This window comes from Mytilus edulis, chromosome 11 (assembly GCF_963676685.1).
Source record: "Mytilus edulis chromosome 11, xbMytEdul2.2, whole genome shotgun sequence".
NCBI lineage: Eukaryota > Metazoa > Mollusca > Bivalvia > Mytilida > Mytilidae > Mytilus > Mytilus edulis.
This window is the reverse complement of record NC_092354.1, coordinates 38,150,116-38,177,092: the sequence shown is the minus strand read 5'-3', so window position 1 is coordinate 38,177,092 and position 26,977 is coordinate 38,150,116.

Below are 26,977 nucleotides of genomic sequence, written 5' to 3'. Positions count from 1 at the left end.
TCGAGCCGACAAAACAGAAGACAAATCCCTAACCAGTGTCCTAGTTAACTTTAATGTACAGTAGTGTGATTTTCAATGCACAGTTTTTGTGCTTGTGTATATATGTTAGTAATATTTTTATCTTATCTGAAAAATGTGAAAAAAATAATTCATTGTGTGATACAATATTAGATTGTATACACTCTGTAAAGAAAAATATATTAAATGTTGATATGAAATATTTTATTTATATGAATATCATGAAAACAAATGAATATGATCAAATAGTTGATTCATTGAAAGTTATTATCATCTTTTTATTAACCATGAATCAATTCAAAACACCTGTAAATCCCAATCTGAATGGTGTCAGTTTGATTGGTAAATTGACTAACTTTAGCTGCGTTCCATATCACTTAGTTGATGAAATCACTTCTTTGAAATATAAAATCCATGTTAATAAATGTGTCAATTCCTCACATACATGTACTAGGAATAACTTTAAAACTGCTCAAGATCTGCCATATACATTATCTCACTTAGTTCACCAGGATACAGATAGTATCAATTTCAACGATTGGCATATTAAAAACACCACTATTGCTTTAGGTATCCAAAAACTGAAAATTAGTTCCTCCTATATAGTTCACATATTTTTTGTACAAGCTACGTCCACATCCATGGTAACTACCACTCTAAAATACCTGAAAAGAATTGATACATATGTAGATAAAAGTTATGTGTTTGTTCTTTTACAAAATAGCTTATATCAAACACTCACATCAATAAACAACTATTTAAGTAGGTCAATCAATGTAATCATTAATGTAAACATGTATCTGCAACTATTTTTAATTGTTCAAAAATACTTTCTCTTTTTAATTTACATTATCGTCATACATGTGACATACCTAACTAAAAACAGTATAACTACAGTTATATTCATATGCATGCTGACCAGATTCCAAAAACCCCTAAATTTCTGGGTTTTCACCGTATCTAAAAATAGATTACTCGATAAAACAATTCAGAGATCAAAGAGAATCATGATAGAATCTTTCCTGATTATTGGAAAAGTGAACAGTGATTTGAATGATACATTTGCATATTTAAATACAATTAAGCTTTGTTATTCGTGTATGAGATACATAGTATTGATATGTAAACAAACAAAATTTAGCTCGAAAAGGGTTAACATAATCAAACCCATTATTTATGTTATGTTATACTGTTATAATAGTAATTTCTTGCAAATATATTTTTTTATAATGATATTTTTATTACTATATTGTGTCTTTGAAAAAAAGAAGTTAACCGTGCATTTAACCTTGTGTATTTACAAACATGTAAATAATGTCATAAGACATGTTGTTCTAATAATAGTCTCATTAACATGTACTATTAAGTGGGTTATTACACTAATTATGAGAACCAGAATTGTACAGCTATATTTAATGTATAAAATTGAATATTCCTTAGGTAAAAACAATGAGTGACAATATACATCTTATATCCCTAAACTGTCAAGGTTTAGGACAGAAAGAGAAAAGAGAGAGATTATATTTATGGAATAAACATCAAAAATGTAATATATTATTTATACAAGAATCCCATCTAATAGAGAAAAATGAACATATTATTAATAGTGAAGTAAAAGGTAAATTTTTTCATAGCTATGGAAGTTCCCAATCAAGAGGCGTTTCAATAATGATTAAAGACAGTTTAAATTATAAACTAATAAATGAAGTTAAAGATAATGATGGCAGAATTATTTTGCTCAACATTGAAGTTAACGATAACATTTTTACCTTAATAAATGTATATGCCCCAAACATTCATACTAACAGAAATAAATTTTTCAAAAAGGTAAATAACATCATAGAAAATAATCGATTAGGTATTTTAATTTTAGGAGGGGACATGAATGAAACCCTATTAAAAATAGATAGGAAATCAAATAGCTCTCATAAATACTATAAACCAGTAAATAGCCTTAAACAGCTCATTAAAAAACACAAATTAATAGATATATGGAGGGAAATAAATCCAAACAAAATTCAATTTACATGGAGAAGGAAAAACAATACGAATATAACAAGCAGAATAGATTTCTTTTTGATCAGTCCAGATATAAGGCCACATGTAATCAATTCTGATATAAGACCTGCTATGATATCATACACTGATCACCAAGCCATTTCGTTAAAAATAAGACAAAATCACCATGGCAGAGGAAGAGGTTTCTTTAAAATAAATAATAGTATTTTAATAGATGATAATTATAAAAACCATATAAACAATCTTATTCTAAAATATAAAGAAAAGGCACTTACCAGAGATTCAAGAGATATATGGGATATCTTCAAATCTGAAGTAAGGGACATAACTGTTATGTATTGTAAATACAAGTCATCTGAAAAGAAAAATAAAATAAAAGAATTAGAAATGAACTTACAAAGATTAAATAATAAAATTAATCCTTCAAAAGAAACTAAAGATGAAATAGAAAAAATTGAAAAAAATCTAGAAAATCTTTATAAAGATGAAGTTAAAGGTGCACACAAGTAAGATCTCGAGTCAAATGGTTAGAAGAAGGGGAAAAAAACACAAAATTCTTTTTAGGTTTAGAAAAATCAAGACAAACAAAAAAAAATATTTCGGCATTGAAAGATAAGCAAGACAAAATTATAAAAGAACCATCAGAAATTTTAAATTTAGAAAAATGTTACTATGAAAATTTATATAAAAGTACAAATCCAGATGTTAATAATATTAAGCAATATGTTGAAGAAACAAAAATAGATCATAAATTAAGTGATGACGAGAAAAGCTCTCTTGGCGGCAGCATCTCAATAGAAGAATGCACAGAAGCCATTTTTAATATGAAACTAAACAAATCACCAGGTATAGATGGTCTAAGTGTTGAATTCTATCGCACATTCTGGGATAATATAAAAGAACTAGCTGTAGAAGTTTTCAATAGGTGTTACGAGAAAGAAGAATTAACAACATTACAAAAAATAGGAATAGTATCTTTATTGTACAAAAAAAATGACCCGCTATCCCTAGACAATTATAGACCTATAACTTTACTAAATGTAGACACCAAATTAATAGCCTATACTTTAGCCCAACGGTTAAAACCTGTTTTATCAAAAATAATAAATAGTGATCAGAATGGATATGTAAAAAATAGGTACATTGGTTTTAATATCCGACAGATTCAAGATATCATAGACTACTCTGAAACTTTTAATATAGATGGTGCTTTGTTATTTATAGATTTTTCAAAAGCTTTTGACTCGTTAGAATGGTCATTTATGTATGAAGCTCTTTTAAAATTTGGTCTCCCGCAGTCGTTTATTAAATGGGTTAAAACTTTATATAATGGTGTCAAAGGTTGTATGCTAAATAATGGGTGGATTTCTGAAACCTATAGCATTTTTCGTGGTATTAGACAAGGGTGTCCCTTGAGTTCGATAATTTTTGTTATAGCTGTAGAGATTCTGGCATGTAGAATAAGACAAGATACAGGTATTAAAGGATTTCAAATCAAACTTGATTCTAAAACACATAGTCTTAAAATATCACAACTTGCAGATGATACTACTCTCTTTCTTAAATCAAAACAAGAAATAAGCCTGGCATTAAATTTAATTGAAGAATTTGGAACTCTTTCTGGTCTAAAACTTAATAAATCAAAAACTGAAGGAATATGGCTAGGTAAATTAAAACATTCTAAAGATAAATATGAAAACATTAGTTGGAATAAAAGCCCCATTAAAAGTTTAGGTGTATATTTTGGAACTAATAAAATTGAATGCCATAAATTAAACACAGAAAATATTTTGAGGAAGTCAGAAAAAGCAATTTCAAATTGGAAGAAAAGAAAGCTTACAATGATTGGACGAATAACAGTAATAAAAACATTAATTATACCAAACGTAACCTTTTTAGCATCAGTAACTAATTTATCGAGAGACTTTCTAACACAATTTAAAAAATTAATATTTAACTATATATGGCAAAACAAAAATGAGAAAATCAAGAGATTTACTCTATGTAATGATTATCAGGATGGAGGTTTAAAAATGATTGATATAGATAGTTATATAACATCAATCTATATATCTTGGGTTAAAAGGTTAACAACAGAAGAATTTTCAAATTGGAAGGTTATACCCTTATATTACTTTAACAAATTTGGAGCAAACTTTGCTCTATTTAACATGAACCCTGAAAATATATATGACATACCAAATTTAAAAAAAATTATGCCAGAATTTTATTTTGAAATTTTAAAAAGTTGGTATAAAGTACATAATAGTTCAAAGATAAGTAAGGGGTTAAATTTCAAATGTATAAGACAGCAATTTATTTGGGGTAATCAATCAATTAAATTAAATGGTAAAAGTCTTGTTTTTCCAAACTGGATAGAAAGTGACATTCTTTTTATTAATGATATCATAGATAAACAAGGAAATATCTCCCAAAAAGTAATCTTAAATAAATTGAAAGAAAAATCAAACTGGATAGCAGAACTTTCTAAACTGAAATCTGCAATTAAAAAGGAATGGAAACTCATGTTAAAATCAAATCAATCAATTTCAACTAAAGTTCAAATAGATAGAAATCTTTACTTAGAAACAAAAAACAAAGCCAAATCAATTTGCATTAAAAAATTAAAACCTAAAGATATATATAATTATATCAAAGGTATAGAGAGTGACACACCTATTGGTTTCATAAAATGGAAAAAAAAATTCAATCTAAATTCCTCAAATCAATTACATGATATATTAAACTTTACATTTCACCAGTTAATTGATAACAAACTAAAAATGTTTAGGTGGAAATTGATCAATTATATATTGCCATGTAAGCAACTGCTTTATCAATGGAAAATAATGAAGGATAATCAATGTCATATATGTCACCAAGTAGACAATTATAATCATTTTTTCAAAGAGTGTGAATTTTTACAAGAATTTTGGATTAAAGTTGGGTCATTACTAGATAAAATAAAAATAGGTACACATATTTTATCAATGCAAAATTTAATACTTGGATACAAAATTCATGACAGTTCATATTTTGATATTAATGTGTTGTTAACAATTGTTTTATTTGCTGTTTACAAAAGCAATTATGCATCAGAGTTAAAACACAAGTACATAGATGTATACAGGGTTTTTAAATTAGAATTCTTAGAATGGTATGAAAATAGTACACTCTTAGAAAGAAAATGTAGTAAATTTTTGAAAGAAACATTTAAATATATATAATTCACAACAATGTAATTCAATAGCTGAGGCGTACAAGTACTTATGATTGAGTAGTTGTGTGACAGAGAGTGTGTGTGTGTGTGCTAGTTTTGTGACCAAGTTTGTGTGTAGGCACATGTGTGTGTGTCTGTTTGTTTATGTGAAAGTTAAGACATTATACTCCATGTACTTGCAGAGCAATATATGTTTTTCATTTATGTTTTATGTATACTGTTTCTCTGTTTACACGAAACGATTGTCAATACTTTATACAAAGTATAAAAAAAGTCTCATTCTTTATCCATCATGTCCATGTTTTGACCATGTTAACTTTATATTATCAGAATGTCATCAATGTTTGACACTCATAATAGGCTAATGCATCAAGTTTCTCAGTATTCTGTAGCGCATTCAAGTAATCGTTAAAGAATACAAAACAGTTATTTCATTAAATTTAAAACTTACCAAATTAATTAAGAATATTCCAACATACAAGAATGAATAAAACGCACGTGTTCAAGATACATAATAAACATCTATACCACGTGATATACAATTAAAATAAGTAGAAAAACGTAAACAGAGAGAACGTATGTTTTCCGGATTTTATTGCTATGCAGTTTTTGTAAACTATATAGATTGTAATAATATATTAACCACTTATAATAAGTTTATCTTGTGAATCCCCTGGTTCATTTGATAATTCACACACAGGGATAAACCTATCTGGGATAGTTGTACCTTTTAGGGTATTTGTTAACAACCAATAGTGCAATAAACTGAATAATTATTAAAAAAAAAAAAAAAAAAAAATTTGAAATCGTTCAAATAATGGTCTGCAAGTATATCTCCTTAGCGAGTCTTCGTTGTGAATTAGTTTAATGTCAACCTTATTTCTTAAATTTTCCATGATTTTACCAAATACAGAGTTGCACATCAGTTTAAAGAAAATGCAATTCGTCCGGGACACCAAGGCCACTGTTCTGCAAACTTAAAACCATGGAACTCAATTGGTATTGAGGAATTGTATGGTGAATTACTGACAGACCAATTAGCAGAAGATGAACAGCCTCTTGGTATTGGGCAGTTAACAACAGATGGGCATAGCCATGCCTACAGAGGTTTCAGCAAGAAACATAGTGAAAGTGTTAACCTGACATCAGAAAACTTGCGGGACCCACGGCACTTGGCGTCAACACAATTGCGGAACATTGATAAGGCAGCTTTTAGTGAATTCATGTTTGACGGAAGGACGAAAGCAAACCGTGAGAAGATTCACAGGATATTTTCCTTGGATTTAATCAACAGATGCACTGCAGAATATAACTTTGCAATCAAGGAGGCTGCTGGGAAATTAGATAAACTTGTAAATAGACTAAGTTATGTAGCTGATTGTATTATTGACTGTCACACAGGACATTGTGGAGATACATGCCGTGCCTATTCATATATTTGTAAAGGGACAGAAAGTGATTTCTAGCAATTGTTAGCTAATGAAATCAAGATAGAATATGACACCACACTGGCTAAGTACAAAGTAAATCTACTAAGAAAAATACACATTAAGCAGTGGTTTGAAGCCAAACGACAAAAACAGAAAATATTAAGATTTCGATTCGCAGACGATAAGGTTATTAGTTATGTATAATTTTAGTAAGTAAATTTTAGTGAGACCTTCTAAGTATGTTTATCTCTAGATATGTGTGTATCGTGTCACTTGGATAGTTTATTACCTAGGAATAATATGTGTTTATTTGATCATTGGGCTTTAAAATCATTTTATCTACCTGGTTTCCAGTTTAAAACAGTTTATAACATGACTCGGAACTCATAGAAATATTATTTCTTTCAGAAGAATTTTTAAATTCCTCATTACATATAAAATTTTGAGTATTGTTGGGTTTTTAATTTTTGTATTTTATATAGCTTGTAAGCTTGAAAATGAATCAGAACACAGTGAATAAATTTGGATTTATCAAAGCCAAAATTATTGCTTCTGCTTCAGCAGTAAAGATGGGTGCATCAGATGGCAAACGGTTATTACGTGGTTAGCTCACCATTGGTGAAATGCCCTTCCAAGACACTACTATAAAAGACAAAACTGAATTGAAGAAACGCATTGAATTATTTTTAAATACCAATTAATTATTCGAATGTTAAAATACTTGCAAATTGCTTATTTAAAACAATATCTGCATCACGGCATTACATACATTTCTCTGAAAAATACAGTCTCAAACAGAGATAATTCTAATTTTACACATGATACTACATAATTAAAAAAAAACTATGCAAAATTTGCTACAGATTGATGTAAGATATAGTCTTAAAGATTTTCATTATTGTTTTACCTCCAAATCTGAAAATACATCAACAGAAAAGTAGCAAACAAAAAAACAGAAATGTGGAATAAGGTGTAACGAGCATCAGAATGTATCACCACATTGTAATGGCATCCTTGAATGGAACTTGTCAATGGAAGAGAAGTGGGCATCAGCTTCGAGAGAGTGCGCAAAATATACAAAATGTACATGCAGATCTAACATGATTAACTTGTACAAAGGGATTGCAAGGATAAAATGAGGTCGACGGGCTGTACAAATAAATCTTGGTTTACAAGTTGGTCCACATTATACTCCCATTTGTACAGCAAGTAACCGCAAACTCTGTATGGCCTCAACTATTCCTCCTCCATCTTTCTCTAGTCTGCAACACACTGCAAATGCATTATCTGAAAAGATAGAAGTAACCATGACTCCCGTTTCGTTATAATTAAATCCATTTGTGATACCGTGTGAAATAAGCGTGCCAATGAATATTTGAACTATGCATTTTGTAAACTATATATATAATGTAAATAGTTTCCTGGAATGGATTCTTAATAAATAATAGATTAGTGAATTTACTTGTATATTTCTTTGACAACAAGAATACATTATTGGATTATTTGATTTATATTATCTGTTATTTTGATGTACCCGGCCTGACCAGAAAATGTTATGTTACACGACCTCCATGGCGATTTTGGATATAAAAAGATGCATAAACAATAATACGGTTTTAGTTCACCCCGTTAATTACGCTGATTGAACTTGATATATATGTTGTGAAAATTCTTATGTCAAACAAAAATTCCTGTAAACTTGGAACAAATGTTCATTGTGAGGTGAACTTTAACATTATTTTCATTAACAGTTGCTAAACCACTATATTAAATTGTGCTTTTTCTTCAGAATAAGGTTAAATTTCTGAATGACACCAGCCTAAATTATGAAGGCTATAATTTTCATTAACTATAATATCTTTATTGTAAATTAGATACAACTTCATGGGTGTATGTTAAATTTATGAAATATGAAGGCTTAATAGTGCAATATAATTGTACTTGAAAAATAGTTTACATTGAAGGTTGTATTTTAATCTAATGCTTTTCTTTATGTATTCAGAAAACAACGTAAAAAGTCTGGAAGGCTACAGGACATATGCAGATTTCATTCACAAATTCTTACACAACCGTTTTACTAAATTTGTAACAAGAGTGCACACGCTGAAATGTCTCGCCTTCTATACTAATCATTTATATTATGTTGATAGTCCTAGGTATAAAGCTAAGCTTTATTACAACTGTCCCATAAACCTAACATTAACCAAGATAACTAAACAAAGACCAATGAACCTTGAAAATGAGGTCAAGGTCAGATGAAACATACCAGGCAGACATGTACAGCTAACAATGCTTCTATACAACAATTATAGTTGACCCATTACTTATAGTTTAAGAAAAATAGATCAAAACACAAAAACTTAACACTGTGCAATGAACCGTGAAAATGAGGTCACGGTCAAATAAAACCTGCGCGACTGACATAAAGATCATAAAATATTTCCATACACCAAATATAGTTGACCTATGGCATATAGTATTAGATAAAAAGCCCAAAACTCAAAAACTTAACTTTGACCACTGAACCATGAAAATGAGATCAGGGTCACATGACATCTGCCCGCTAGACATGTACACCTTACAATAATTCTATACAACAAATATAGTAGACCTATTGCAAATAGTATGATAAAAAAAGACCAAAACACAAAAATTTAACTATAACCACTGAACGATGAAAATGAGGTCAAGGTCAGATGACACCTGCCAGTTGGACATGTACACCTTACAGTCCTTCCATACACCGAATATACTAGCCCTAATGCTTATAGTATCTGAGATATGGACTTGATTGATTGATTGATTGTTGGTTGCTTAACGTCCAGTAGCAAATATTTCATGCATATTCAGGACGAGAACAAGTTCACAATAAATACAATAGGTAGGTTGTTGTAATAGAGGCCATCTAGATGATGGACGGGGGAAATTCGGACAGCCACTGGAAAATGAGGGTATATTGGATAGAGACAGAAATTTTGCCTTGCAACAGGCCACCTACGGACCCCTCAAAGAGTTGTTGCAAGGGTTCTTAACGTGTAAAGAGTGTGGCACTTGACCACCAAAACTTAACCTTGTTCACTGATCCATGAAATGAGGTCGAAGTCAAGTGAAAACTGTCCGACAGACATGAGGACCTTGCAAGGTACACACATATCAAATATAGTTATCCTATTACCTATAATAAGAGAGAATTCAACATTACAAAAAAATTGAACTTTTTTTTTCAAGTGGTCACTGAACCATGAAAATGAGGTCACGGACATTGGACATGTGACTGACGAAAACTTCGTAACATGAAGCATCTATATACAAAATATTAAGCATCCAGGTCTTCCACCTTCTAAAATACTGTGGATTCATTTATTTTCGTGGGTATCAATTTTCGTGGATAGAGAAAAAAGACGTTTCGTGGTATACGTAAATTCGTAGATCGCTGATTACAAAAAAAAAATTCAGATACGTAATTCGTGGATTTCTTTTTGATTTAGGAGATCATATAACCTCCTTGGTTTGGCCAATAATGAAACAAACAAAAAAGAAGGAATTCATTGAAAAATTTTTGAATTGTCAAAATCCTCGCTTGGTCAATCTAGGTTAAAGTGTTCATTGATAACTGCTATTACAATAATGGACAGAGACAACTAATTATTTGTTTGTTTTACAATTTATAAATTCTTGTCGGAATTCTATAAGGCATTCAAAACTTTATGATTGAAAGCTCATTTCCTTAATCACGATATAATAAACAGTCATATAAGTATAAGGTGTGAAAATAAATGTGCCTGTCATAAACAATATTACCTACGGGCAATATCCCCGTACTTAATCCTATTGATTTTAAATCACTAGTAACCAAACTATGACACGGTAATTAACAACTTGCAGTAATTTTCCATGAACAGTGTTAATCAATTTTAGAAAGTAAATTATCACTGATATTCGATATATTTATTATTGATTTAATTAAAGTATTTGTATCTTCTTTCAATAAAAAACACGTGTTATGTTACAATGTTTATCGCTAGTCAACACTATACTTGAACTGCATAACATAACCGGAAATAAACATCCGACTCCATACACATTTCTCGGGATTAATCTTCGTTGAATTCATAAATTCGTGGTTCGCTGTGACCAACGAAACCCACGATAATTGGTATACCACGAATAAAAATGAATCCACAGTATAAAGCTTTAAAGAAGTGAGCTAACGCCGCCGTCGCTGCCGGATCACCATCCCTATGTCGAGCTTTCTGCAACAAAAGTTGCAAGCTCGACAAAAACTGCCTTTCAAAAATGCCACCATCAATTTCAGAAATTCCATTGGAAAACTTTACGGCTGTTGGAGTTTGGGAATTTATTGTTCAGAGTGTCTCTTATGCACATCATGGTGAAAGATCGAAAATATTTCCTTATATAATTACATGCCTTGAACGGTATATTTTGTTTCAATAAAATGTAGTGTTAGTTTGATCCAAAATAATCCAAGTATAAGTTGATGTAATTGAAACAGAATGTGAGGTCAACGACGAAGACGACATGATTGATAATCAAAACGTACACATTCTGTGAGAATTTGAAAGTGAAAGTAATGACAAGGTAAGGCCGAAAGTTGGAAACTAATGACCGGTCAATAGTTTAATGCTTGCAATTAAAAAAACAACAGTCAAAATATTGTGTACTTATTTTATATAGAAAACGCCAACTGAGGTACACAAAATACATATACATATGTAAAATTAGAAGGTAAACGGCAAGCAGAAAATTCTTTGTCGGCTTCTGAGAAGAAATACCGAATAAGTGAAAAAGAGTGCGTAGCTAAAGTATATGGTGAGAAGCATTTGTAGATCACCTTACATTGAAATGACTATTGGCATTGAATGAACCTTTTGGAAAATGTGCACGTTTGGTTACATTATTACAATCATTTGATTTTGACATTACATACCACCCAGGGAAACTTCACAATAACGCAGACTGCGTATCTGGGCGGACTTGTGATGATGACGAAAAACAATCAGACAACCGGGATGAATACCAACTTTCGAGTGTATTTATTAACCAGTAAATAATATGAGGCATTCCGAACAAGAAAGTTATATAGTGAAGGAAACTGGTCACGTCTGTCACTGCCATAGCAGTGAATGGAAAACTTTTTGTTCGACTTATTTTCGTAAAAAATCGGATGTGACGTACCATGATTTGGTGCTATTACACCTTTAGCAAAACTTCAGAAGTAACGGATGCAAGTTTTGTTGAACAGAGACGAACATTCCTGATCAAACTAAAAAATTCAAACGAAATTCAAAGTTTGCTTTTGAAGTCTTCCAAAGATGCAATTAATGATATAACAAAAAAGAAACAAATTAATGAGACTAATGAGGTAATATCAGTAAATTCAAGAAAACGCCATTCACCCGAAAATTTAGAAGCTCTGACACCAGACATTTTCCCAGATAACTTGAAGAATCATCAACTTATTTGTCTTAATTGTACACGTGTTTTTGTCAACATCCAAAGGCTTTGCACACTTACATCGAAATTAAAGAGTATGTTATTTGTACTCTTATTATGTCTTTGTATTTGTTACAAGTATGGGTTAGGAGAGCTCTTTTACAGGGTTAAAAAAAACAGAACCAGCTCTCAGCAGCTACGAGTTAAAGAAGGTAAACGGAGTAGACATGTTGCTTGCCACACATGGGGATATAAGTGAAAATGTTTAACTTGTATCTCCCAGATAACTTCCTATAGAACCCGGACATTCAAAGAAACTAACAGAAAGTCAAAAGAAAATGTTAAAACAAACACCAACTGTCCCCTCAAATGATACTTTATCAATTGGCTAGTGTACTTTCAAAAGGTGTTATAATTATTGTTTACGCATATGATTTCGCAAAGAATCATAAATGTATATTTCTATAGGACTTCCAGACATAATTTGTTTTACCCTTTTTCATTAATTAATTTCTATGTCAGTATAAACTATACTGTAGTAACTGATGCTGACTGTCATAGACATACACAATGAAGGGAAACATATTGTTCAACCAGAAAATTTGTTTGTAACATTAACTTTTCAGACAATATACGCAAAGGTGCAAAGTCGAATAAAACTCCTTTTAAAATGGTGCCAGCTTCAACTAACCCAAAGACACAAATCCTTTAAATGATTGATTGGTCTGTGTTTAATCGTGGCGTTTGGAGAAAATTGGAATCAGGGGAAAGTAATTGTGGCGTTTGAATAATTTGGTACCTAAGAATTGTAATAGACATACACTAGGCTAAAGATAGCATTACCATCGAATTCATGGATCCATTTGGGTAATACAATTTCAAATGGTATGCTAGAAAAAAACAGCAATTTTGATTTAGGAAATAGTTTTCAATAGCTATTTTTCCTTTTTCGCACGCGTGTCAGATTGCGTCAGAATATATTCGACATAACCATTTCCAAACAGAGTGGATCGGTATAACAAACGTGTATTAAAAGTGTTTTTTTTCAGAATCCCAGACGAAGGAACTATGTTTATCATAAGCGAGACTTGATGCTAACATGTGTCATTGAATAGGCAAGATCAATTTTCCCCAATTTACCATATTTGGGCCACATGTGGGAAAACTCATGTACATATAAATATTAGATGTGTGAATAACAATATTAGCAAATTCACACACCTGTTAACACATTTTTTAATGTGTATGAAATATAATGATACTGTGCTAGGTTATCATCAGAGTATACCAAAAGCTGTTTGTACAACATTGCATGGAACGACATCTACCAAACTGCAAGCCTATATCAAGATAAAACACCATCGAAGAAGCTTCTTGTGTTCACATGGCCAGACGCATGTACACATAAGGCACATACACAGTTTTGATTTCAAAGCCTTTTTTGCCTCCATGTCTTTTTGTCTTCAGTGGTTAGATGATATATTTGTAGTCACAAAACAAAAGATTCTGAAAGAATGGTTTCCTGAACATTAAATTAATTAAGGCAAGCCTTTCTCCATTGATCAGAACTTAAATTTACATGTTTTTTTCTTCTTCTAATAAATATATGTATTGTAATGTAAAGCTATCTGCAAATACATCTATAATATACATACTTATTGTATGTCATATAAAAAAACCTAAACATAATTAAAAAAAAATAGAAACATGTAAAATGATAGAATTGTACATCTTTAAGAAGAAGGAATTGCAGATATTCTACTCTACATTGACCATTTCTACAGCTTCTATAGGTTCCACTGATTGACATAGAAGCGAAGTATTATCATAACTAATTTGCTGTCACAAATATGGAACAGCCATGCACTCGGATATCTAACAATTTGGAAGAAGCATTCATACTTGACGATAAAGATATTCAGCCATATCGTTCAAACTTTAAAGTGGTTTATATGCCGGCGAAAATAACTAATCACAAAATTGTTTTGGAAATTAACAATTTGGAGAATGCTGTTAATGCAGTTTCTATCAAATTACATGGACACTTAACTTTATGCAAATTGTACAGTATAAATTCATCCTATTAAATTGTCGAACTAGAGTTCTTTAGCATGGTTTTCAAATCTAACGTTTCTCACAAGCATAGAGATGACACCACATGGACAAAAGTGATTCTGAAAGATCTTGCTAACAACCAACAGTCAATATATTTTTCAAATTAATATATGATTGAAGAGAACATAGAAACATTACTATTCAAATAATGTAAAATCTGATTACAGTTAAAAAAAATATATTGCCTTCTCTATTACCCAGTAATCTAATAAAATGTACTAAAGATAATGTTGACTTCTTGATTTTTCTATTACCATAACAAACCTTCCACATACGAGTATATACTTCAAAGGTGTTTAAATGTGCGGAGGATTTGCCAAAATTCGACAATGTGTCGACTTCTTTGCGCAAGAACATTTTAGAAGGTAGGAAATACACCTTTCTTGATTACTGTATCAAAAGAACGCGGATTGACAAAACTACTCCATTGCAGATTGTTAATGCCATAGTCATATATATCACTCCGCTATTCATGCATGAGGCACCCGAGGTTGCACGTGGAAAAATAATTCCAATCATTAATCTTAATCCCGACATAAGAAAGCAGAAATATGTTATGACTATGACTGACCTAAAGAGGTTCTGAAATATCCAAGATATGTCACATCATTTAGATGTGATATGGGAGGTAATGAAAGAAATACATTCTTAATGTTTAAAATGTTATGTCTTTTGTCGAGTGGCTAACATTTTTAAATCATTTCATTCAGGACGACTATATTTCATTCAGGATGACTTTATTTCATTCAGGAATACTTTATTTTATTCAGGATGACTTTATTTCATTCAGGATGACATTAGTTCAAATATAATAATCACCATACTGCCAGAAGTTAAACAAATGATAATATGTGAAGATTGATTGATTGATTGTTGGTTGCTTAACGTCCAGTGGCAAATATTTCATGCATATTCAGGACGAGAACAAGTTCACAATAAATACAATAGGTAGGTTGTTGTAATAGAGGCCATCTAGGATGATGGTCGGGGAAATTTGGACTGCCACTGGAAAATGAGGATATATTGGATAGGGACAGAAATTTTGCCTTGCAACAGGCCACCTACGGACCCCTCAAAGAGTTGTTGCAAGGGTTCTTAACGTGCAAAAAGCGTGGCATTCTCTTTACACGAGGCATCGGATTTAACGTCCCCTTCTGACGGACGTGACTGCGAACTTGATACATTCCGCACAGCCAAACGGACGCCCCACTTCAGCAAGCGTTTTACTGCCGGTCGGGAGAAGACCAAGCGACCATATTTCTATACCCCAGTCACCCTTGGGGTGCAATATGTGAAGAAAAGTAAAGCTTAACTCTAGCCTAATTTAAACCAGCAATACAGCGTCGAGTCAACAAACCATAATTTTCTAGTACATATTTGAAGACTATTGAAGAAATTTGAAGTTCCGCAACCTTCGACAAAACATCTTTTGTGACAACCATGGAAAGTGCAAGTTGGATGAGTGCTTTCAAAGCAAGAAACATCGAACAACTTCAATTCAAACGTGATTTTATTATTGATACTGACAGCGAATACATCATGGAACATAGCACAGGCTGATCTTGAGGGGTACAATGCCATTGCCAAAAGTACACAACTCCAAGTCGATACAAATGTGATCACTCACAATAATCCAGGAACAAAGTTGAGTAGCCCATGAATAAAACAATGCAAAGGAGAAGCCAAAATGGCGCTGGTGGATTGCAAAGAAGAATATGTCTCAGACATGGAAGAAGGTTCATTTTGTGCCAGTATAGCTACATCAGGAGACATTGATGCTGTTAAAATACACATATTGTGCCATTTATGGCCTAGAAACAGAAACAACACTTACCAGCATCTAGTATACATTATCCTAAAAAAAAATAGATAATTATTGATACATCTAGATACAGATGATTTAGAACATATGAAAAAAAAAAAAAATAATTGAGAATATCAAATGTTCAATTTTCAGAATAAAGGATTTCGCACCTGAACAACGAATAATATGGTCAGATATTTTTCAAGGCTTTATTGACAAAGAAAATTAAGGCCATAGTTAGTAGAAATAGCAAGAAAAGAGTAAACTGTCCTATGAAGATCGAAGGTCAATACATTTTGAGGTATCCAGCTATCAAAGCCTCCTAATTTTATATTTAGACCTGACTTATAATACATTGTGGTGAGATCTACATATTGTATAAATGAGGTCATGATATCTACTTATTGTATAAATAAGGTCATGAGATCTACCTATTGTATAAATAAGGTAATGATATTTACCTATTGTATAAATAAGGTCATGACATCTTTAAAAACAACTAGGGGCCATGTTGAAATAAACAAATAAAAGGGAGACATCTTCTAATGGGTATGATGATATCCTTAACAGGGTCATCTTATAATACTCCATTCTGAGGTCTATCGATGGCCCATATTTGGTCTTGATAACTCCAAGTGTAACGTGGGGAGGGCATGTAAGTAATGCTGAAAGGAGAAACAAAACATTAGAAAAACAATAAGTTCTTTCCTCGCCTAGAGGATATACCTTAATTATGCATCCATGGATGAACTTAAAATTTAAATTAAAGACAACGACTGTTAGATTAATGACCAAACTGGGCGTACTTTACTCAAAGAAAAATGCACAGTCCAACATGCAGTTAATATACAAATGCTAGTACGACTTAGCTAGTATTCACATTATTGTTCAGTGTTGGCAGGTCTAGAAAAAGAAGAAAATAAGAATAGAAAAAGACTAGTCTCTCAGAACATCTACCCGGTGCTACCAACAAGGGGTTATAGGGTTGTACTGGTGAAGAAAGAAAAATGTCCTCGCCTTGCAACAACAATATTATGGATGTACTAGGTACGAAAAATTAGATATTTGCTAATTTTAATGGTCATTTGTTTGAAAACTCGCTTTACTTATGATTTTATATTTTATTTTAAACAAATTATTGAGCTGCTTGGGCGGGGTAATATTCACCGTGATCATATGGTACTGAACACGCCGGATGCGTTCAAGAACAACTAGAGGGCATCCTGAGCTTAAAACACCAATATCAGACACACCTGATAACTTTCGGATGTTAAGATACCCATCAAAAACAACTAACACCCAATATCCGTGTGAACTGATAATTATTTTTTTATTTCTTCATGCATTATTAGATATATTGTTTTTGTATCATTTATTTTTATGATTATTTTTTCAGTTTCATTATCTGTTCGTTAACATTTTTTGTTTTAATCAAATTTACCGTTTTTTGGTTTTTTTTCAACCGTCGTTCACTAGCGCTGTGACTCAGGCAAGGGAGTTATTTGACCTTGAAGATCAAGAGGTCGTGCTGACCTACCTGGGAGCAGAACTCACCATGTCCGTGAGGATGGAATTGCTGCCAGCGATGGCAGAACTCAATGACACCTTTAAATGAGCCACCAGGAGGAAGTAACTGTGACGGACTTTAAAAACTAAACAGAATAAACTTTGATATGTAAATAGTCATATTTCTTTAGATATCCAAAGTTTAGAAAGTCTTACACCCATCAAAATTCTCGATTTAACATTTAAAGGCAAAATGAAATACGCAGAACGTTTCAATCTTTCAGGATGAATAAATAGATTTTAAGAAAATTGTTAACATTCAGGACAACTTTTTCGAAAACTACTAAGAACTCAATCTATTTACTTCTTACACTTCGATAACGCAAAAACTGATCTTACGAAACCAAAAGAATATGTAGAAAATGTAGAAACACATTGCAACCACTGTATGCGATCTTTTCTGCACGTGGTAGAAAACATTTTTTTTTAAACATCTATTTCTTTAATTAAATACATATTTTTATACACAATATTCATTTCATCCGAATATCTGCTTGGACATAAATAATGAAGAAACACGTTTCCTTTTATATATCCTAAATAGTTCGTTTATCTTCAGTGTTTTTACACAAAAGAAATTAATGTACAACACAGGTCCGATCAACACAAAAGCTATGACTTATATATGGAATCGAGCATTAGAATGATGCTTTAAAAGATTATGCATTAATAAAGCAAAAACAATATCCTTGCTAGAATTTGCACAATGTGGTTTATGGGCTAATCCGAAATACTTAGAGCTGACTTGTAGTACAAATGAATTAGTCAAGGATGTTTCTGATAATGGAGAAAATGATTTTAGTTGGATGGAAATGAAATGTCCATTTATGCTTGAAAAGTGTTCTGTAAAATATTTTGAGAACAGTATATCAAAATCTCAAGTAGCAAATTTTTGCCTTGAACGATTAAACGATGACCTGATTTGGGAATTTAAGTCTAGATACTGATACATGTATTAGCAAGAACAACATTAACCGCATGTTCGAATCTTATCAACATGCTAATATTTCTGTTTTACGGATAACATGCTGCTTACAAAGAGCTCATGATTAATCTAACCAAACCCAATCTCACCAAAAACATGTCCGACTCTTTGAAACCAGGTGCTCCGCAGGGCGCAGCTTTATACGACCGCAGAGGTCGAACCCTGAACAGTTGGGGCAAGTATGGACAAAACATTCTAGCGTGATACAGCTCTGAATTTGGATTGTGATCAAATTTTTGACATTACATGGTTTTTTTTTTTACACAAAACAAATGTAAAGATTTTACAAATTACAATTAAAGATTTCTTCTTCAAATTTTTTAAATCTAAAATTAAATAGTTGACACAGCATAGGTTTCTGACACAGAATGAATGTGGTCTAATGAACTTAAAAGTTTGTTTTTGCCTTTTAGCAATTCACTATGCTGTTGAATATTAATCCTCTCAAAAAAATGTTTGAAGAAATTTTCTTTTTATTTATGAAATCTGAAATGAGAAAAATTTAACCCCCCCCCTTTTTTTTCACATCCCCGTTTCCCTTTTTCCAAAACTGATATCAATTCAAATTTCTAATGGAGTTTGCAACAATAACTACTCTTTTAAATACATCATAAAATATTAAAATGTAAAATAAAGTGCTTGTTATCACTGAATGGTAAAGATTGGTTGGTAGTAAAAGTGAATATACATTGTTTATTGTATAAAACAATAAAAAAACTTCATCAGCAACATTTTATATTGGCAAATTTCCAATGAAGTTATTTACATAAAGTTATTGGCAAATAAAAATAGAAAATGACATCATAGTCATGTCTGGCAAATGTCCAACATACATATCTGAAAACATTTTAGATAAGATAAGGAAATAAGATGTAAAAAAACTGCTTGTTATCACTGAATGGTAAAGATTATTTTAATTTATCAGTTGGTAGTAAAAAGTGAATATACATTGTATATTGTACAAATGTATATAACAAAGATTTAAGTTGATTCTGGACAAAGAAAGATAACTCCAATTAAAAAAAAAATCTTGCTATTGCACAATATTTTGCAATTAGATATTTCTTGCTTACTATTCTGGACAAAGAAAGATAACTCTAATTAAAAAAAAATTTGCTATTTCACAATATTGTGCAATTAGATAATTCTTGCCATTGCGCAATACTGTGCAATTGAAAAGACTTGCTATTGCACAATACTTAATATAATAATTTTAGATCCTGATTTGGACCAACTTGAAAACTGGGCCCATAATAAAAAATCTAAGTACATTTTTGGATTCGGCATATCAAAGAACATCAAGATTTCAATTTTTGTTAAAATCAGACTAAGTTTAATTTTGGACCCTTTGGACTTTAGTGTAGACCAATTTGAAAACAGGACCAAAAATGAAGAATCTACATACACAGTTAGATTTGGTATATCAAAGAACCCCATTTATTCAATTTTTGATGAAATCAAACAAAGTTTAATTTTGGACCCCGATTTGGACCAACTTGAAAACTGGGCCAATAATCAAGAATCTAAGTACATTTTTAGATTCAGCATATCAAAGAACCTAACTGATTCATTTTTTGTCAAAATCAAACTAAGTTTAATTTTGGACCCTTTGGACCTTAATGTAGACCAATTTGAAAACGGGACCAAAAGTTAAGAATCTACATACACAGTCATGACAGTTAGATTCGGCATATCAAAGAACCCCAATTATTCAATTTTGATGAAATCAAACAAAGTTTAATTTTGGACCCTTTGGGCCCCTTATTCTGTTGGGAACAAAACTCCTAAAATCAATACCAACCTTCCTTTTATGGTCATAAACCTTGTGTTTAAATTTCATAGATTTCTATTTACTTATACTAATGTTATGGTGCGAAAACCAAGAAAAATGCTTATTTGGGTCCCTTTTTGGCCCCTTATTCCTTAACTGTTGGGACCTAACTCCCAAAATCAATACCAACCTTCCTTTTGTAGTCATTAACATTGTGTTTAAATTTCATTGATTTCTATTTACTTAAACTAAAGTTATTGTGCGAAAACCAAGAATAAGGCTTATTTGGGCCCTTTTTTGGCCCCTAATTCCTAAACTGTTGAAACCATAACTCCCAAAATCAATCCCAACCATTCTTTTGTGGTCATAAACCTTGTGTCAAAATTTCATAGATTTCTATTAACTTAAACTAAAGTTATAGTGCGAAAACCAAGGAAATGCTTATTTGGGCCCTTTTTGGCCCCTAATTCCTAAAATGTTGGGACCAAAACTCCCAAAATCAATACCAACCTTCCTTTTGTGGTCATAAACCTTGTGTTAAAATTTCATAGATTTCCATTCACTATTACTAAAGTTAGAGTGCGAAAACTAAAAGTATTCGGACGACGACGACGACGACGACGACGACGCCAACGTGATAGCAATATACGACGAAAAATTTTTCAAATTTTGCGGTCGTATAAAAATAATGTATCAAGGCAAGGGGCAAGAAACTCTTATTGAGAAACAAATATTTGTTGAAAATTTTCTAGATACATCTCTTTTAAATGAGCATTTTTTTTGGTATTTCAAGGCCTGAATTCAATTCGTATCGCTCGGTGTGTATGTGCAAGATGCAAGAAATTAATTTGTATAACTATCACTGTTGAATTTAAATAAAACTAATATAAGTTTTCTTCATGTTTAAGGTCATATAATGGCATGATGTATCAACTTCGTCTTCAAGGTAAATTATAATCATTCAGAATTGGTCCATATTGTTGGGTTCCTAATATTTGAAAATGACTGATATTATGGTGTTGGTTATCTTTTTTTTACAAAATTAATGCTTTAAAACTAAAGAGATGCTCATTTCCAAACGTCTTTGACTATAGAAAGAGATCATATCTTTAAAGGACATGTCGAAATTTGGGCTGGCGTTTTTCCGACAAAGTCCACGTTTTGGAATGATGAACGCTTGTATACAGCGAAAAGATCCATGCGGTGGCGAATTGAGTGTAATAACACGTTCAGCCTCAAGTGAGGTTACTTCCCGAAAGGCTTTGATTAAAGATTCGAAAGATTACTACGATTATGCAAAAACTGATCTTACGAAACCAAAAGAATGTGTAGAAAATGCAGAAACACATTGCAACCAATCCATGTGCACTTTTCTGCACGTGGAAGGAACTATTTTTTTTCAAATATCTATTTCTTCAATTAAATACATATGAATGATGCTTTAAAAGATTATGCATTGATGAAACATTAATGAAGCAAAAACAATCTCATCTGCTAGAAGTTGCACAATGTGGTTAATAGGTTAATACGAAATACCCAGAGCTTACTTGTACTCCAAATGGATTAGTAAGGGATGTTTCTGACAAAGGAGAAGATTCATTAAAAATTGTGTTACTGCAATAGTTATTTCTATTGGTGGATAGAATTCATGGATCAGCCAATTATTCCACCAAGTGAACAAGAAGCAGAATGGCCATTAAATAATCTTCAACAGTTTAGACCTGCTGAGAACAAAGCAACGTTAGGTACCATTGATGTTATTAGGTGAAAAGAAACAGAAACTTGTGGATAAATACTTAACGAAAAGGAATGAGTTCAGAGAGATAAGTAGATACCGTAGGTAGGTGCTGCATAAAAAATGACAGTATTCAATGACCATACAATTTAATTCCCAATGAATAGAAAAAATCATGTAACGCACATGTGCCACTTTTTTGCATTTTCTAGACACAATTACCTTTGAAAAAAAAAGAAATCGCACACATAATAGCTAAATAATGTCTTAATCTTGAAATGTGTATATATATATTACTTTCTTTAAACACCAAGTTGAACTTAAATTTGAGTAAAACATATATTTGTGGAAATATAAGCAATAATTTGCACGGACAAATTAAATTCGTATCATAACCTAAGTAATACATAACTGATCATGTCGATAAGAAGACAAGGGTAAAGGCCACAGGCACTAAAAAAAACCAATAATCTTGAGTTTATACAAATACTTTTTATGTAAGAGTTATTGTTAATGGAATGTATTTAATATTGTAAAGTTTTAAGGTGAGGTTTATCTGTGAAAAGGGAACTCATAATAAGATTAACCGGTATTAATACCGTAGCTGATATTCAAAAATATACAGATTTTAAAACGACTAAACAGTCCAAGGGCAAATGTAATAAACATTGAAACTCAGAATCGAGCATGAGAGTGAGGCTTTGAAAGATCATGCATTAATGAAGCAAACACAATCTCGTTTGCTAGAAGTTGCACAATGTGGTTAATGGATTAATCCGAAATACTCAGAGCTTACTTGTAGTCCAGATAGATTAGTGAGGGATGTTTCTGATATAGGAGAAGATGCATTAATAATTGTGTTACTGCAATAGTTATTTATATCTATATTTTGTCTTAGATCGGTTGGCAGAAAATACAAATTGGTCAATTTCTCCGACGAAAGAGTGAATTGGTGGAAGGAATTTATGGATCAGCCAATCATTCCATCAAATGCGCAAGAAACAGAATAGCCGTTAAACAATCTTCAACAGCTTATACCTGCTGCAAGTAAAACCATGTTAGACGAAAAGGAATGAGCTCAGAGAGGTGAGTAGACACCTTCTATAGGTAATGCATATTAAAATGACAATATTCAATGACATACAATTCCATTCCCAATGAATAGAAAATTCTTTCACGAAAAACTGACACTTTTTAGCATTGTCTTGACACAATAAGCTTTAAAAAAAGAAATCGCACATATAAAAGCTAAATTATGTCTTAATCTTGAAATATGTATATCTATTACTCTCTTTAAACACCAATTTAAATTTGAGTAATACATACATTTGTGGAAATACTAACAAGAATTTGCATGGACAAATTAAATTCGTACCCTAACCAAAGTAATGCATAAATAATCATGCTGATAAAAAGACAAGGGGATGACCTTTTCCACAGTCACAAAAAAACAACAAAAAACCCAATAATCTTGATGTTCATGATTGATTGATTGATTGTTGGTTGCTTAACGTCCAGTGGCAAATATTTCATGCATATTCAGGACGAGAACAAGTTCACAATAAATACAATAGGTAGGTTGTTGTAATAGAGGCCATCTAGGGTGATGGTCGGGGAAATTTGGACTGCCACTGGAAAATGAGGGAATATTGGATAGAGACATAAATTTTGCCTTGCAACAGGCCAACTACGGACCCCTCAAAGAGTTGTTGCAAGGGTTCTTAACGTGCAAAAGAGCGTGGCACTCTCTTTACACGAGGCATCGGATTTAACGTCCCCTTCTGACGGACGTGACTGCGAACTTGATACATCCCGCACAGCCAAACGGACGCCCCACTTCAGCAAGCGTTTTACTGCCGGTCGGGAGAAGACCAAGTGACCATATTTCTATACCCCAGTCACCCTTGGGGTTCTTGATGTTCATACAAATGCTTATGTCACAGTTAATCTTAGAGTACTCAAGATTGATATTTATTGATAAGAATTTTAGATAACAGTTGGGAAGTGAAACTTGATATCCCAGGATTGTGCAAATACTGTTTATTTATATTCATTTTATAACTAACTAGAAAGATAAGGTCACTGAACTGTAACAATGATCAAACATCACCTCATTGTCAGTGTTTCTGTTGTTTCCAATGGCAGAAAGTTCTACTCAAAAAAAAAATTAGATACAAAAATTTACTCCAACAACTAAAACAACTCTTTGTGTAATTTGATTGATTAATTGTTGGTTGCTTAACGTCAAGTGGCAAATATTTCATGCATATTCAGGACGAGAACAAGTTCACAATAAACAAAATAGGTAGGTTTATACAATAGAGACCATCTGGGATGATGGTCGGGGAAATTTGGACTGCCAGTAGAAAATGAGGGTATATTGGATAGGGACAGAAATTTTGCCTTGCAACAGGCCACCTACGGACTCCTCAAAGAGTTGTTGCAAGGGTTCTTAACGTTCAAAGAGCGTGGCACTCTTTTTACACGAAGCATCGGATTTAACGTCCCCCTTCTGACCGGACGTGACCGCGAACTTGATACATTCCGCACAGCCAAACGGACTTCGGCAAGTGATTTACTGCCGGTCGGGAGAAGACCAAGTGACCATATTTATATACCCCAGTCACCCTTGGGGATTTGTGTAATTTGAGGAAACATAAATGAAAAAAGTGATAACAGTAGAAAATTATTTCATAGCAGCGTCAAATCTAAATGCTGTGAAAAATATCTGGAGATAAATATTACAGAACAGACACATGCATATACTGCATGTAGAAAATGTATTAGAAAATTTTCAAAAAATTGACAGTGTTTTCACAACATTTAAATCATCATATCAGAATATTGTGACAAAACTACGTGAAACACATTGACATAACTCGGTTTCATTCAAAAGACTATTTTCCGAAGACGGTAGTGCAACTGTAAATAGTAGGGAATCGTTCCCTAGAGATGAAGAAATATAAGACTCCGAATTCAATATTGACACTGAAACTGACACAGAACTGTATGTATGTTTGTAAAGTACATTATGATTGTAATCAAAGTGCTTGATAGCACCTCTGGAACGTTTGCAACTGTAGCTGTGTATTATTTCAAAAAGGTTGTAGACGTGTATTATTTCAAATATGTATTTCAATACAACTTTGGTGTTTTAAACTAAACCATTGTCTCGTCAGTAATTATCAAAAATTACTTTTTTTCAAGTTTATCATAAAAAGTTTTGATATTTTCTATTCCAACCTAAAATTGTAGATCTAAAATAATGAAATATACAGAAAGCTTTGTTAATTTTTTTAAGAGGTCGCATACAAATGTTTAAGTATTAATTATTTTAATGTATGATGGTATTTTTTAGGATGGTGTTTCCAATTATAATTTATAAATTATAATCCTGGTACCTTTGATAACTATTTCCAAAGAAAGAAAACACAGGGTTAATGGGATTTTCCAAGTTTAAGTCAACACCCACCAAAACAGAACAATAATCCTATATTTTGTTCTGTTTTCATTGAAGCTCGATAACAAAGAGCTGATCATCATAAAATATTTTAGTTGTGATCTGTACAGAAGCAATTCCATCTCTATTTACTTCTTCATATACATACAGTAACTAAAATATTAATCATAGGCAAATTTAGAATTTAATATTTTAGTTACTGTATGTATATGAAGAAGTAACAAGTTAGTCTACCAAGAAAACAAACATTCAGCAGGGGTTTCAAGCAAAATGACAAATATAGAAAACATTAATACTTAGATTCGCATACAATTAAGTGATTAATTAGTGGTGTAATATTTCAATTAGAAATGTTGAGTGAAACCTTTTCAATAGTTTAGGCTCTAGTGTGTCAGATATGTGTGCATCACGTCCCTTGGCTTTTTTTATACCATTGGATATATTAAATTATTTTATTCACCTGTTTTATCGTTTGTTGAGCTTCAATTCGAAAATAGTTATTTGTGCACTGCGTTTGCGTGCCATATGCTGCCCTTCCTTCTGTATTTCACATGTAAATGACATATCGTAATTTATAGTTTAAAATTGAAAACAATGTCAGTGATTAAATTATCATACACAATCCACAAACATTGCTTTTGAAACCATTGGATTTATTATTTCTTACTGAAAAGTCATTGTTTTCTTTCTTAATCATAGGCAAATTTAGAAATCAAAATAGCAGAAATAAAAAGACAGGAGACGGCATCACAAAATTTGAAGGAGATATTCCAGAATTACATGCAGGGAAATGCAAGTGAAGGTACTGGCACTAGTACAAACAACAATAACCGGAAGTTAGATTTTAATCAACCTGCTAATATTTCTGTTTTACGGATAACACGCCGCAGAGGTCGTGATCAATCTAACTAAGTCCAACCTAACCAAGTCCAACCTTACCAAGTCTAATCTAACCAAGTCCAATCTCACCAAAAACCTGTCTGATTCCTTGAAAAAAAATATACTAAGCAAGGGGCAGGTAACTCTAATTGAGAAAAAGAAAATATTTGTTGAAAATATTCCAAATACAGCTCTTTAAGATGAGCATTGTTTTCGAGGCCTGACTCCAATTTTACCACACAAGATGTTTTTTTTTGTCTGTGAGGGTAAATGATTCTGTGGTTTAGAGAAAGGGAAGAATATCGAATTCTCTTCTCAACAGAATTTGACTTGTGCTAGATGCAGTTATATCTCGGATAGTTATAACCTATACGAAGAATTATAAACAGGAAAATCAGCCAAAAAACCATGTAAACTAGATACAGCTGTACATGCCGGACATATTGTTAAATGCAGGCACCAACAGCATCCAGTCTACACAGAAGAGCAAATGAAGTTCTCAATAGGTAGATGTGAATAAA